Consider the following 12,765-nt stretch of genomic DNA (forward strand, 5'->3'; position numbering starts at 1 on the left):
CCCTGCTGCACATCAGTCCCTGTCCCCTAATACTGGTCACCTTACCTTCCCCTCCCCATACAGTCCCCCCTGCTGCATATCAGTCACTGTCCCCTAATACTGGTCACCTTACCTTCCCCTCCCCATACAGTCCCCATTGCTGCACATCAGTCCCTGTCCCCTAATACTGGTCACCTTACCTTCACCTCACCATAGAGTCCCCCCTGCTGCACATCAGCCCCTGTCCCCTAATACTGATCACCTTACCTTCCCCTCCCCATACAGTCCCCCCTGCTGCACATCAGTCCCTGTCCCCTAATACTGGTCACCTTACCTTCCCCTCCCCATACAGTCCCCATGCTGCACATCAGCCCCTGTCCCCTAATACTGGTCACCTTACCTTCACCTCCCCATACAGTCCCTCCTGCTGCACATCAGTCCCTGTCCCCTAATACTGGTCACCTTACCTTCCCCTCCCCATACAGTCCCTCCTGCTGCACATCAGTCCCTGTCCCCTAATACTGGTCACCTTACCTTCCCCTCCCCATACAGTCCCCATGCTACACATCAGCCCCTGTCCCCTAATACTGGTCACCTTACCTTCCCCTCCCCATACAGTCCCCCCTGCTGCACATCAGTCCCTGTCCCCTAATACTGGTCACCTTACCTTCCCCTCCCCATACAGTCCCCCCTGCTGCACATCAGTCCCTGTCCCCTAATACTGGTCACCTTACCTTCCCCTCCCCATACAGTCCTCCTGCTGCACATCAGCCCCTGTCCCCTAATACTGGTCACCTTACCTTCCCCTCCCCATAGAGTCCCCCCTGCTGCACATCAGTCCCTGTCCCCTAATACTGGTCACCTTACCTTCCCCTCCCCATACAGTCCCCCCTGCTGCACATCAGCCCCTGTCCCCCTAATACTGGTCACCTTACCTTCCCCTCCCCATACAGTCCCCCCTGCTGCACATCAGTCCCTGTCCCCTAATACTGGTCACCTTACCTTCACCTCCCCATACAGTCCCCCCTGCTGCACATCAGTTCCTGTCCCCTAATACTGGTCACCTTACCTTCCCCTCCCCATACAGTCCCCCCTGCTGCACATCAGCCCCTGTCCCCCTAATACTGGTCACCTTACCTTCCCCTCCCCATACAGTCCCCCCTGCTGCACATCAGTCCCTGTCCCCTAATACTGGTCACCTTACCTTCACCTCCCCATACAGTCCCCCCTGCTGCACATCAGTCCCTGTCTCCTAATACTGGTCGCCTTACCTTCCCCTCCCCATACAGTCCCCCCTGCTGCACATCAGTCCCTGTCTCCTAATACTGGTCGCCTTACCTTCCCCTCCCCATACAGTCCCCCCTGCTGCACATCAGTCCCTGTCTCCTAATACTGGTCGCCTTACCTTCCCCTCCCCATACAGTCCCCCCTGCTGCACATCAGTCCCTGTCCCCTAATACTGGTCCCCTTACATTCACCTCCCCATACAGTCCCCACTGCTGCACATCAGTCCCTGTCCCCTAATACTGGTCGCCTTACCTTCCCCTCCCCATACAGTCCCCCCTGCTGCACATCAGTTCCTGTCCCCTAATACTGGTCACCTTACCTTCCCCTCCCCATACAGTCCCCCCTGCTGCACATCAGGCCATGTCCCCTAATACTGATCTCCTTACCTTCCCCTCCCCATACAGTCCCCATTGCTGCACATCAGCCCCTGTCCCCCTAATACTGGTCACCTTACCTTCATCTCCCCATACAGTCCCCACTGCTGCACATCAGTCCCTGTCCCCTAATACTGGTCCCCTTACATTCACCTCCCCATACAGTCCCCACTGCTGCACATCAGTCCCTGTCCCCTAATACTGGTCGCCTTACCTTCCCCTCCCCATACAGTCCCCCTGCTGCACATCAGTTCCTGTCCCCTAATACTGGTCACCTTACCTTCCCCTCCCCATACAGTCCCCCCTGCTGCACATCAGGCCATGTCCCCTAATACTGATCTCCTTACCTTCCCCTCCCCATACAGTCCCCATTGCTGCACATCAGCCCCTGTCCCCCTAATACTGGTCCCCTTACATTCACCTCCCCATACAGTCCCCACTGCTGCACATCAGTCCCTGTCTCCTAATACTGGTCACCTTACCTTCCCCTCCCCATACAGTCCCCCCTGCTGCACATCAGTCCCTGTCCCCTAATACTGGTCACTTTACCTTCCCCTCCCCATACAGTCCCCCCTGCTGCACATCAGTCCCTGTCCCCTAATACTGGTCACCTTACCTTCCCCTCCCCATACAGTCCCCATTGCTGCACATCAGCCCCTGTCCCCCTAATACTGGTCACCTTACCTTCCCCTCCCCATACAGTCCCCCCTGCTGCACATCAGTCCCTGTCCCCTAATACTGGTCACCTTACCTTCCCCTCCCCATACAGTCCCCATGCTGCACATCAGTCCCTGTCCCCTAATACTGGTCACCTTACCTTCACCTCCCCATAGAGTCCTCCTGCTGCACATCAGTCCCTGTCCCCTAATACTGGTCACCTTACCTTCACCTCCCCATAGAGTCCCCCCTGCTGCACATCAGCCCCTGTCCCCTAATACTGGTCACCTTACCTTCACCTCCCCATACAGTCCCTCCTGCTGCACATCAGTCCCTGTCCCCTAATACTGGTCACCTTACCTTCCCCTCCCCATACAGTCCCCCCTGCTGCACAACAGCCCCTGTCCCCTAATACTGGTCACCTTACCTTCACCTCCCCATACAGTCCCCCCTGCTGCACATCAGTCCCTGTCCCCTAATACTGGTCACCTTACCTTCCCCTCCCCATACAGTCCCCCCTGCTGCACATCAGCCCCTGTCCCCTAACACTGGTCACCTTACCTTCACCTCCCCATACAGTCCCCCCTGCTGCACATCAGTCCCTGTCCCCTAATACTGGTCACCTTACCTTCCCCTCCCCATAGAGTCCTCCTGCTGCACATCAGTCCCTGTCCCCTAATACTGGTCACCTTACCTTCACCTCCCCATACAGTCCCCCCTGCTGCACATCAGTCCCTGTCCCCTAATACTGATCACCTTACCTTCCCCTCCCCATAGAGTCCCCCCTGCTGCACATCAGTCCCTGTCCCCTAATACTGATCACCTTACCTTCCCCTCCCCATACAGTCCCCCCTGCTGCACAACAGCCCCTGTCCCCTAATACTGGTCACCTTACCTTCCCCTCCCCATAGAGTCCTCCTGCTGCACATCAGTCCCTGTCCCCTAATACTGGTCACCTTACCTTCACCTCCCCATACAGTCCCCCCTGCTGCACATCAGTCCCTGTCCCCTAATACTGGTCACCTTGCCTTCACCTCCCCATACAGTCCCCCCTGCTGCACATCAGTCCCTGTCCCCTAATACTGGTCACCTTACCTTTCCCCTCCCCATACAGTCCCCCCTGCTGCACATCAGTCCCTGTCCCCTAATACTGGTCGCCTTACCTTCCCCTCCCCATACAGTCCCCCTGCTGCATATCAGTCACTGTCCCCTAATACTGGTCACCTTACCTTCACCTCCCCATACAGTCCCCCTGCTGCATATCAGTCCCTGTCCCCTAATACTGGTCACCTTACCTTCACCTCCCCATACAGTCCCCCCTGCTGCACATCAGTCCCTGTCCCCTAATACTGGTCGCCTTACCTTCCCCTCCCCATACAGTCCCCCCTGCTGCACATCAGTCCCTGTCCCCTAATACTGGTCGCCTTACCTTCCCCTCCCCATACAGTCCCCCCTGCTGCACATCAGCCCCTGTCCCCTAATACTGGTCACCTTACCTTCCCCTCCCCATACAGTCCCTCCTGCTGCACATCAGCCCCTGTCCCCCTAATACTGGTCACCTTACCTTCACCTCCCCATACAGTCCTCCTGCTGCACATCAGCCCCTGTCCCCTAATACTGGTCACCTTACCTTCACCTCCCCATACAGTCCCCCCTGCTGCACATCAGTCCCTGTCCCCTAATACTGGTCACCTTACCTTCACCTCCCCATACAGTCCCCCCTGCTACACATCAGTCCCTGTCCCCTAATACTGGTCACCTTACCTTCCCGTCCCCATACAGTCCCCCCTGCTGCACATCAGTCACTGTCCCCTAATACTGGTCACCTTACCTTCCCCTCCCCATACAGTCCCCCCTGCTACACATCAGTCCCTGTCCCCTAATACTGGTCACCTTACCTTCCCGTCCCCATACAGTCCCCCCTGCTGCACATCAGTCACTGTCCCCAATACTGATCACCTTACCTTCCCCTCCCCATACAGTCCCCATTGCTGCACATCAGTCCCTGTCCCCTAATACTGGTCACCTTACCTTCACCTCACCATAGAGTCCCCCCTGCTGCACATCAGCCCCTGTCCCCTAATACTGATCACCTTACCTTCCCCTCCCCATACAGTCCCCATGCTGCACATCAGCCCCTGTCCCCTAATACTGGTCACCTTACCTTCCCCTCCCCATACAGTCCCTCCTGCTGCACATCAGTCCCTGTCCCCTAATACTGGTCACCTTACCTTCACCTCCCCATACAGTCCCTCCTGCTGCACATCAGTCCCTGTCCCCTAATACTGGTCGCCTTACCTTCCCCTCCCCATACAGTCCCCCCCTGCTGCACATCAGTCCCTGTCCCCTAATACTGGTCACCTTACCTTCACCTCCCCATACAGTCCCTCCTGCTGCACATCAGTCCATGTCCCCTAATACTGGTCACCAAACCTTCCCCTCCCCATACAGTCCCCCCTGCTGCACATCAGTCCCTGTCCCCTAATACTGGTCGCCTTACCTTCACCTCCCCATACAGTCCCTCCTGCTGCACATCAGTCCCTGTCCCCTAATACTAGTCGCCTTACCTTCCCCTCCCCATACAGTCCCCCCTGCTGCACATCAGTCCCTGTCCCCTAATACTGGTCACCTTACCTTCACCTCCCCATACAGTCCCCCCTGCTGCACATCAGTCCCTGTCCCCTAATACTGGTCACCTTACCTTCACCTCCCCATACAGTCCTCCCTGCTGCACATCAGCCCCTGTCCCCTAATACTGGTCACCTTACCTTCACCTCCCCATACAGTCCCCCCTGCTGCACATCAGTCCCTGTCCCCTAATACTGGTCACCTTACCTTCACCTCCCCATACAGTCCCCCCTGCTACACATCAGTCCCTGTCCCCTAATACTGGTCACCTTACCTTCCCGTCCCCATACAGTCCCCCCTGCTGCACATCAGTCCCTGTCACCTAATACTGGTCACCTTACCTTCACCTCCCCATACAGTCCCCCCTGCTGCACATCAGTCCATGTCCCCTAATACTGGTCACCTTACCTTCACCTCCCCATACAGTCCCCCCTGCTGCACATCAGTCCCTGTCCCCTAATACTGGTCACCTTACCTTCCCCTCCCCATACAGTCCCCCTGCTGCACATCAGTCCCTGTCCCATAATACTGGTCACCTTACCTTCCCGTCCCCATACAGTCCCCCCTGCTGCACATCAGTCCCTGTCCCCTAATACTGGTCACCTTACCTTCACCTCCCCATACAGTCCCCCTGCTGCCCATCAGCCCCTGTCCCCTAATACTGGTCACCTTACCTTCACCTCCCCATAGAGTCCCCCCTGCTGCACATCAGCCCCTGTCCCCTAATACTGGTCACCTTGCCTTCACCTCCCCATACAGTCCCCCCTGCTGCACATCAGTCCCTGTCTCCTAATACTGGTCACCTTACCTTCACCTCCCCATACAGTCCCCTCTGCTGCACATCAGCCCCTGTCCCCTAATACTGGTCCCCTTACCTTCCCCTCCCCATACAGTCCCCCCTGCTGCACATCAGTCCCTGTCCCCTAATACTGGTCGCCTTACCTTCCCCTCCCCATAGAGTCCTCCTGCTGCACATCAGTCCCTGTCCCCTAATACTGGTCACCTTACCTTCACCTCCCCATACAGTCCCCCCTGCTGCACATCAGTCCCTGTCCCCTAATACTGGTCGCCTTACCTTCCCCTCACCATAGAGTCCCCCCTGCTGCACAACAGCCCCTGTCCCCTAATACTGGTCACCTTACCTTCCCCTCCCCATAGAGTCCTCCTGCTGCACATCAGTCCCTGTCCCCTAATACTGGTCACCTTACCTTCACCTCCCCATACAGTCCCCCCTGCTGCACATCAGTCCCTGTCTCCTAATACTGGTCCCCTTACCTTCACCTCCCCATACAGTCCCTCCTGCTGCACATCAGCCCCTGTCCCCTAATACTGGTCACCTTACCTTCACCTCCCCATACAGTCCCCCCTGCTGCACATCAGTCACTGTCCCCTAATACTGGTCGCCTTACCTTCCCCTCACCATAGAGTCCCCCCTGCTGCACACCAGCCCCTGTCCCCTAATACTGGTCGCCTTACCTTCACCTCCCCATACAGTCCCCCCTGCTGCACATCAGCCCCTGTCCCCTAATACTGGTCACCTTACCTTCACCTCCCCATACAGTCCCCTCTGCTGCACATCAGCCCCTGTCCCCTAATACTGGTCCCCTTACCTTCCCCTCCCCATACAGTCCCCCCTGCTGCACATCAGTCCCTGTCCCCTAATACTGGTCGCCTTACCTTCCCCTCCCCATAGAGTCCTCCTGCTGCACATCAGTCCCTGTCCCCTAATACTGGTCACCTTACCTTCCCCTCACCATACAGTCCCCCCTGCTGCACATCAGTCCCTGTCCCCTAATACTGGTCGCCTTACCTTCCCCTCACCATAGAGTCCCCCCTGCTGCACAACAGCCCCTGTCCCCTAATACTGGTCACCTTACCTTCCCCTCCCCATAGAGTCCTCCTGCTGCACATCAGTCCCTGTCCCCCAATACTGGTCACCTTACCTTCACCTCCCCATACAGTCCCCCCTGCTGCACATCAGTCCCTGTCTCCTAATACTGGTCCCCTTACCTTCACCTCCCCATACAGTCCCTCCTGCTGCACATCAGCCCCTGTCCCCTAATACTGGTCACCTTACCTTCACCTCCCCATACAGTCCCCCCTGCTGCACATCAGTCCCTGTCCCCTAATACTGGTCACCTTACCTTCACCTCCTCATACAGTCCCCCCTGCTGCACATCAGTCCCTGTCCCCTAATACTGCTCGCTTCCTTCCCCTCCCCATACAGTCCCCCCTGCTGCACATCAGTCCCTGTCCCCTAATACTGGTCGCCTTACCTTCACCTCCCCATACAGTCCCCTCTGCTGCACATCAGTCCCTGTCCCCTAATACTGGTCACCTTACCTTCACCTCCCCATACAGTCCCCCCTGCTGCACATCAGTCCCTGTCCCCTAATACTGGTCACCTTACCTTCCCTCCCCATACAGTCCCCCCTGCTGCACATCAGTCCCTGTCCCCTAATACTGGTCACCTTACCTTCCCTCCTCATACAGTCCCCCCTGCTGCACATCAGTCCCTGTCCCCTAATACTGCTCGCTTCCTTCCCCTCCCCATACAGTCCCCCCTGCTGCACATCAGTCCCTGTCCCCTAATACTGGTCGCCTTACCTTCACCTCCCCATACAGTCCCCTCTGCTGCACATCAGTCCCTGTCCCCTAATACTGGTCACCTTACCTTCACCTCCCCATACAGTCCCCCCTGCTGCACATCAGTCCCTGTCCCCTAATACTGGTCACCTTACCTTCCCCTCCCCATACAGTCCCCCCTGCTGCACATCAGTCCCTGTCCCCTAATACTGCTCGCATTACCTTCCCCTCCCCATACAGTCCCCCCTGCTGCACATCAGTCCCTGTCCCCTAATACTGGTCACTTTACCTTCCCCTCCCCATAGAGTCCTCCTGCTGCACATCAGTCCCTGTCCCCTAATACTGGTCGCCTTACCTTCACCTCCCCATACAGTCCCCCCTGCTGCACATCAGCCCCTGTCCCCTAATACTGGTCGCCTTACCTTCACCTCCCCATACAGTCCCCCCTGCTGCACATCAGTCCCTGTCCCCTAATACTGGTCACCTTACCTTCACCTCCCCATACAGTCCCCCCTGCTGCACATCAGTCCCTGTCCCCTAATACTGGTCGCCTTACCTTCACCTCCCCATACAGTCCCCTCTGCTGCACATCAGTCCCTGTCCCCTAATACTGGTCACCTTACCTTCACCTCCCCATACAGTCCCCCCTGCTGCACATCAGTCCCTGTCCCCTAATACTGGTCACCTTACCTTCACCTCCCCATACAGTCCCCCCTGCTGCACATCAGTCCCTGTCCCCTAATACTGGTCACCTTACCTTCACCTCCCCATACAGTCCCCCCTGCTGCACATCAGTCCCTGTCCCCTAATACTGGTCGCCTTACCTTCACCTCCCCATACAGTCCCCTCTGCTGCACATCAGTCCCTGTCCCCTAATACTGGTCACCTTACCTTCACCTCCCCATACAGTCCCCCCTGCTGCACATCAGTCCCTGTCCCCTAATACTGGTCGCCTTACCTTCACCTCCCCATACAGTCCCCCCTGCTGCACATCAGTCCCTGTCCCCTAATACTGGTCACCTTACCTTCACCTCCCCATACAGTCCCCCCTGATGCACATCATCGTGGGTCCCGTGTCGGCTGCACACTTCTTCTCTGCTTTGGAAAAACTCAAAAAACTCAGAGCAAATTAAGAAGAAAAATAGAAATATGAGAGCGATCGGTACCCGGCCAGGCTGCTGCACCCCCAGCGCCAGACCCCCTCCCTGCAGGACTGAAACATTATCCCTCCGTCTCAGCTCCAACCAAGAGCACAGGAGAGGTGCAGCTGGGGCGCACTGCCAAATCCCTCTCTCCTGGCAGCCAGTCCAGTCCCCTCCTCCTCCAAACACACACACATTGCTGACACTACTACTACACAGCACTACGCTGCTTCACACTGCCATGTGTGACAGTAGTGCAAACTTACTTATTGTCACTACTACACCGCTAAATGTCACTGCTGCACTACTGAGTGTCACTACCACACAGCTGAGAGTCACTACTACACCATAAGAGTCACTACTACACAGCTGAGAATCACTAATACACCATAAGTGTCACTACTACACAGCTGAGAGTCACTACTACACAGCTGAGTGCCACTACTACACCATAAGTGTCACTACTACACAGCTGAGAATCACTAATACACCATAAGTGTCACTACTACACAGCTGAGAGTCACTACTACACAGCTGAGTGCCACTACTACACCATAAGTGTCACTACTACACGATGAGTGTCACTACTACACAGCTGAGTGCCACTACTACACCATAAGTGTCACTACTACACAGCTGAGAGTCACTACTACACAGCTGAGTGCCACTACTACACCATAAGTGTCACTACTACACCACTGAGTGTCACTACTACACGATGAGTGTCACTACTACACCATAAGTGTCACTACTACACCACTGAGTGTCACTACTACACAGCTGAGTGCCACTACTACACCATAAGTGTCACTACTACACCACTGAGTGTCACTACTACACAGCTGAGAGTCACTACTACACCATAAGTGTCACTACTACACCACTGAGTGTCACTACTACACAATGAGTGTCACTACTACACAGCTGAGTGCCACTACTACACCATAAGTGTCACTACTACACCACTGAGTGTCACTACTACACGATGAGTGTCACTACTACACAGCTGAGAGTCACTACTACACAATGAGTGTCACTACTAAACGATGAGTGTCACTACTACATGATGAGTGTCACTACTACATGATGAGTGTCACTACTACACAGCTGAGTGCCACTACTACACCATAAGTGTCACTACTACACCACTGAGTGTCACTACTACACGATGAGTGTCACTACTACACAGCTGAGAGTCACTACTACACCATAAGTGTCACTACTACACCACTGAGTGTCACTACTACACGATGAGTGTCACTACTACACGATGAGTGTCACTACTACACGATGAGTGTCACTACTACACAGCTGAGTGCCACTACTACACCATAAGTGTCACTACTACACCACTGAGTGTCACTACTACACGATGAGTGTCACTACTACACGATGAGTGTCACTACTACACAATGAGTGTCACTACTACACAATGAGTGTCACTACTACACAATGAGTGTCTCTACTACTACACAATGAGTGTCACTACTACACAATGAGTGTCACTACTAAACGATGAGTGTCACTACTACATGATGAGTGTCACTACTACATGATGAGTGTCACTACTACACAGCTGAGTGCCACTACTACACCATAAGTGTCACTACTACACCACTGAGTGTCACTACTACACGATGAGTGTCACTACTACACAGCTGAGAGTCACTACTACACCATAAGTGTCACTACTACACCACTGAGTGTCACTACTACACGATGAGTGTCACTACTACACGATGAGTGTCACTACTACACGATGAGTGTCACTACTACACAGCTGAGTGCCACTACTACACCATAAGTGTCACTACTACACCACTGAGTGTCACTACTACACGATGAGTGTCACTACTACACGATGAGTGTCACTACTACACAATGAGTGTCACTACTACACAATGAGTGCCACTACTACACCATAAGTGTCACTACTACACCACTGAGTGTCACTACTACACGATGAGTGTCACTACTACACAGCTGAGAGTCACTACTACACAATGAGTGTCACTACTAAACGATGAGTGTCACTACTACACAATGAGTGTCACTACTACACAATGAGTGCCACTACTACACCATAAGTGTCACTACTACACCACTGAGTGTCACTACTACACGATGAGTGTCACTACTACACGATGAGTGTCACTACTACACAGCTGAGAGTCACTACTACACAATGAGTGTCACTACTAAACGATGAGTGTCACTACTACATGATGAGTGTCACTACTACATGATGAGTGTCACTACTACACAGCTGAGTGCCACTACTACACCATAAGTGTCACTACTACACCACTGAGTGTCACTACTACACGATGAGTGTCACTACTACACAGCTGAGAGTCACTACTACACCATAAGTGTCACTACTACACCACTGAGTGTCACTACTACACGATGAGTGTCACTACTACACGATGAGTGTCACTACTACACGATGAGTGTCACTACTACACAGCTGAGTGCCACTACTACACCATAAGTGTCACTACTACACCACTGAGTGTCACTACTACACGATGAGTGTCACTACTACACGATGAGTGTCACTACTACACAATGAGTGTCACTACTACACAATGAGTGTCACTACTACACAATGAGTGTCTCTACTACTACACAATGAGTGTCACTACTACACAATGAGTGTCACTACTACACGATGAGTGTCACTACTACACGATGAGTGTCACTACTACACGATGAGTGTCACTACTACACGATGAGTGTCACTACTACACGATGAGTGTCACTACTACATGATGAGTGTCACTACTACATGATGAGTGTCACTACTACACAGCTGAGTGCCACTACTACACCATAAGTGTCACTACTACAAGATGAGTGGCACTACTGCACGATGAGTGGCACTACTGCACGATGAGTGGCACTACTGCATGATGAGTGGCACTACTGCACGATGAGTGGCACTACTACACGATGAGTGGCACTACTACACGATGAGTGTCACTACTACACAGCTGAGAGTCACTACTACACAGCTGAGTGCCACTACTACACCATAAGTGTCACTACTAAACGATGAGTGTCACTACTACACAGCTGAGTGCCACTACTACACCATAAGTGTCACTACTACACCACTGAGTGTCACTACTACACGATGAGTGTCACTACTACACCATAAGTGTCACTACTACACCACTGAGTGTCACTACTACACAGCTGAGTGCCACTACTACACCATAAGTGTCACTACTACACCACTGAGTGTCACTACTACACAGCTGAGTGCCACTACTACACCATAAGTGTCACTACTACACCACTGAGTGTCACTACTACACAATGAGTGTCACTACTACACAGCTGAGTGCCACTACTACACCATAAGTGTCACTACTACACCACTGAGTGTCACTACTACACGATGAGTGTCACTACTACACCATAAGTGTCACTACTACACCACTGAGTGTCACTACTACACAGCTGAGTGCCACTACTACACCATAAGTGTCACTACTACACCACTGAGTGTCACTACTACACGATGAGTGTCACTACTACACAGCTGAGAGTCACTACTACACCATAAGTGTCACTACTACACCACTGAGTGTCACTACTACACCACTGAGTGTCACTACTACACGATGAGTGTCACTACTACACGATGAGTGTCACTACTACACGATGAGTGTCACTACTACACGATGAGTGTCACTACTACACAGCTGAGTGCCACTACTACACCATAAGTGTCACTACTACACCACTGAGTGTCACTACTACACAGCTGAGAGTCACTACTACACCATAAGTGTCACTACTACACCACTGAGTGTCACTACTACACGATGAGTGTCACTACTACACGCTGAGTGCCACTACTACACCATAAGTGTCACTACTACACAGCTGAGAGTCACTACTACACAGCTGAGTGCCACTACTACACCATAAGTGTCACTACTACACCACTGAGTGTCACTACTACACGATGAGTGTCACTACTACACCATAAGTGTCACTACTACACCACTGAGTGTCACTACTACACAGCTGAGTGCCACTACTACACCATAAGTGTCACTACTACACCACTGAGTGTCACTACTACACAGCTGAGTGCC

At 53.4% G+C, this 12,765-nt stretch overlaps 1 protein-coding gene across 4 annotated transcripts in view; it reads right to left on the reverse strand.

Moving 5' to 3' along the window:
* IL11RA (interleukin 11 receptor subunit alpha) overlaps positions 1-12,765 on the reverse strand; it is a 174,064-nt gene that overhangs the window by 102,716 nt on the left and 58,583 nt on the right. Inside the window, exon 1 of one of the 4 annotated variants that reach the window (XM_083155433.1) lies at positions 8,537-8,766. The exons of the other annotated variants lie outside the window; for them this stretch is intronic. The gene's annotated coding sequence lies outside the window, so the exon portion shown is untranslated. Of the gene's footprint in view, positions 1-8,536; positions 8,767-12,765 lie in introns of those variants that run through there. 4 annotated transcript variants of the gene reach the window in all.

The sequence above is a fragment of the Crinia signifera genome, chromosome 1 (assembly GCF_055691185.1).
Source record: "Crinia signifera chromosome 1, ASM5569118v1, whole genome shotgun sequence".
In the NCBI taxonomy this organism is placed as follows: domain Eukaryota; kingdom Metazoa; phylum Chordata; class Amphibia; order Anura; family Myobatrachidae; genus Crinia; species Crinia signifera.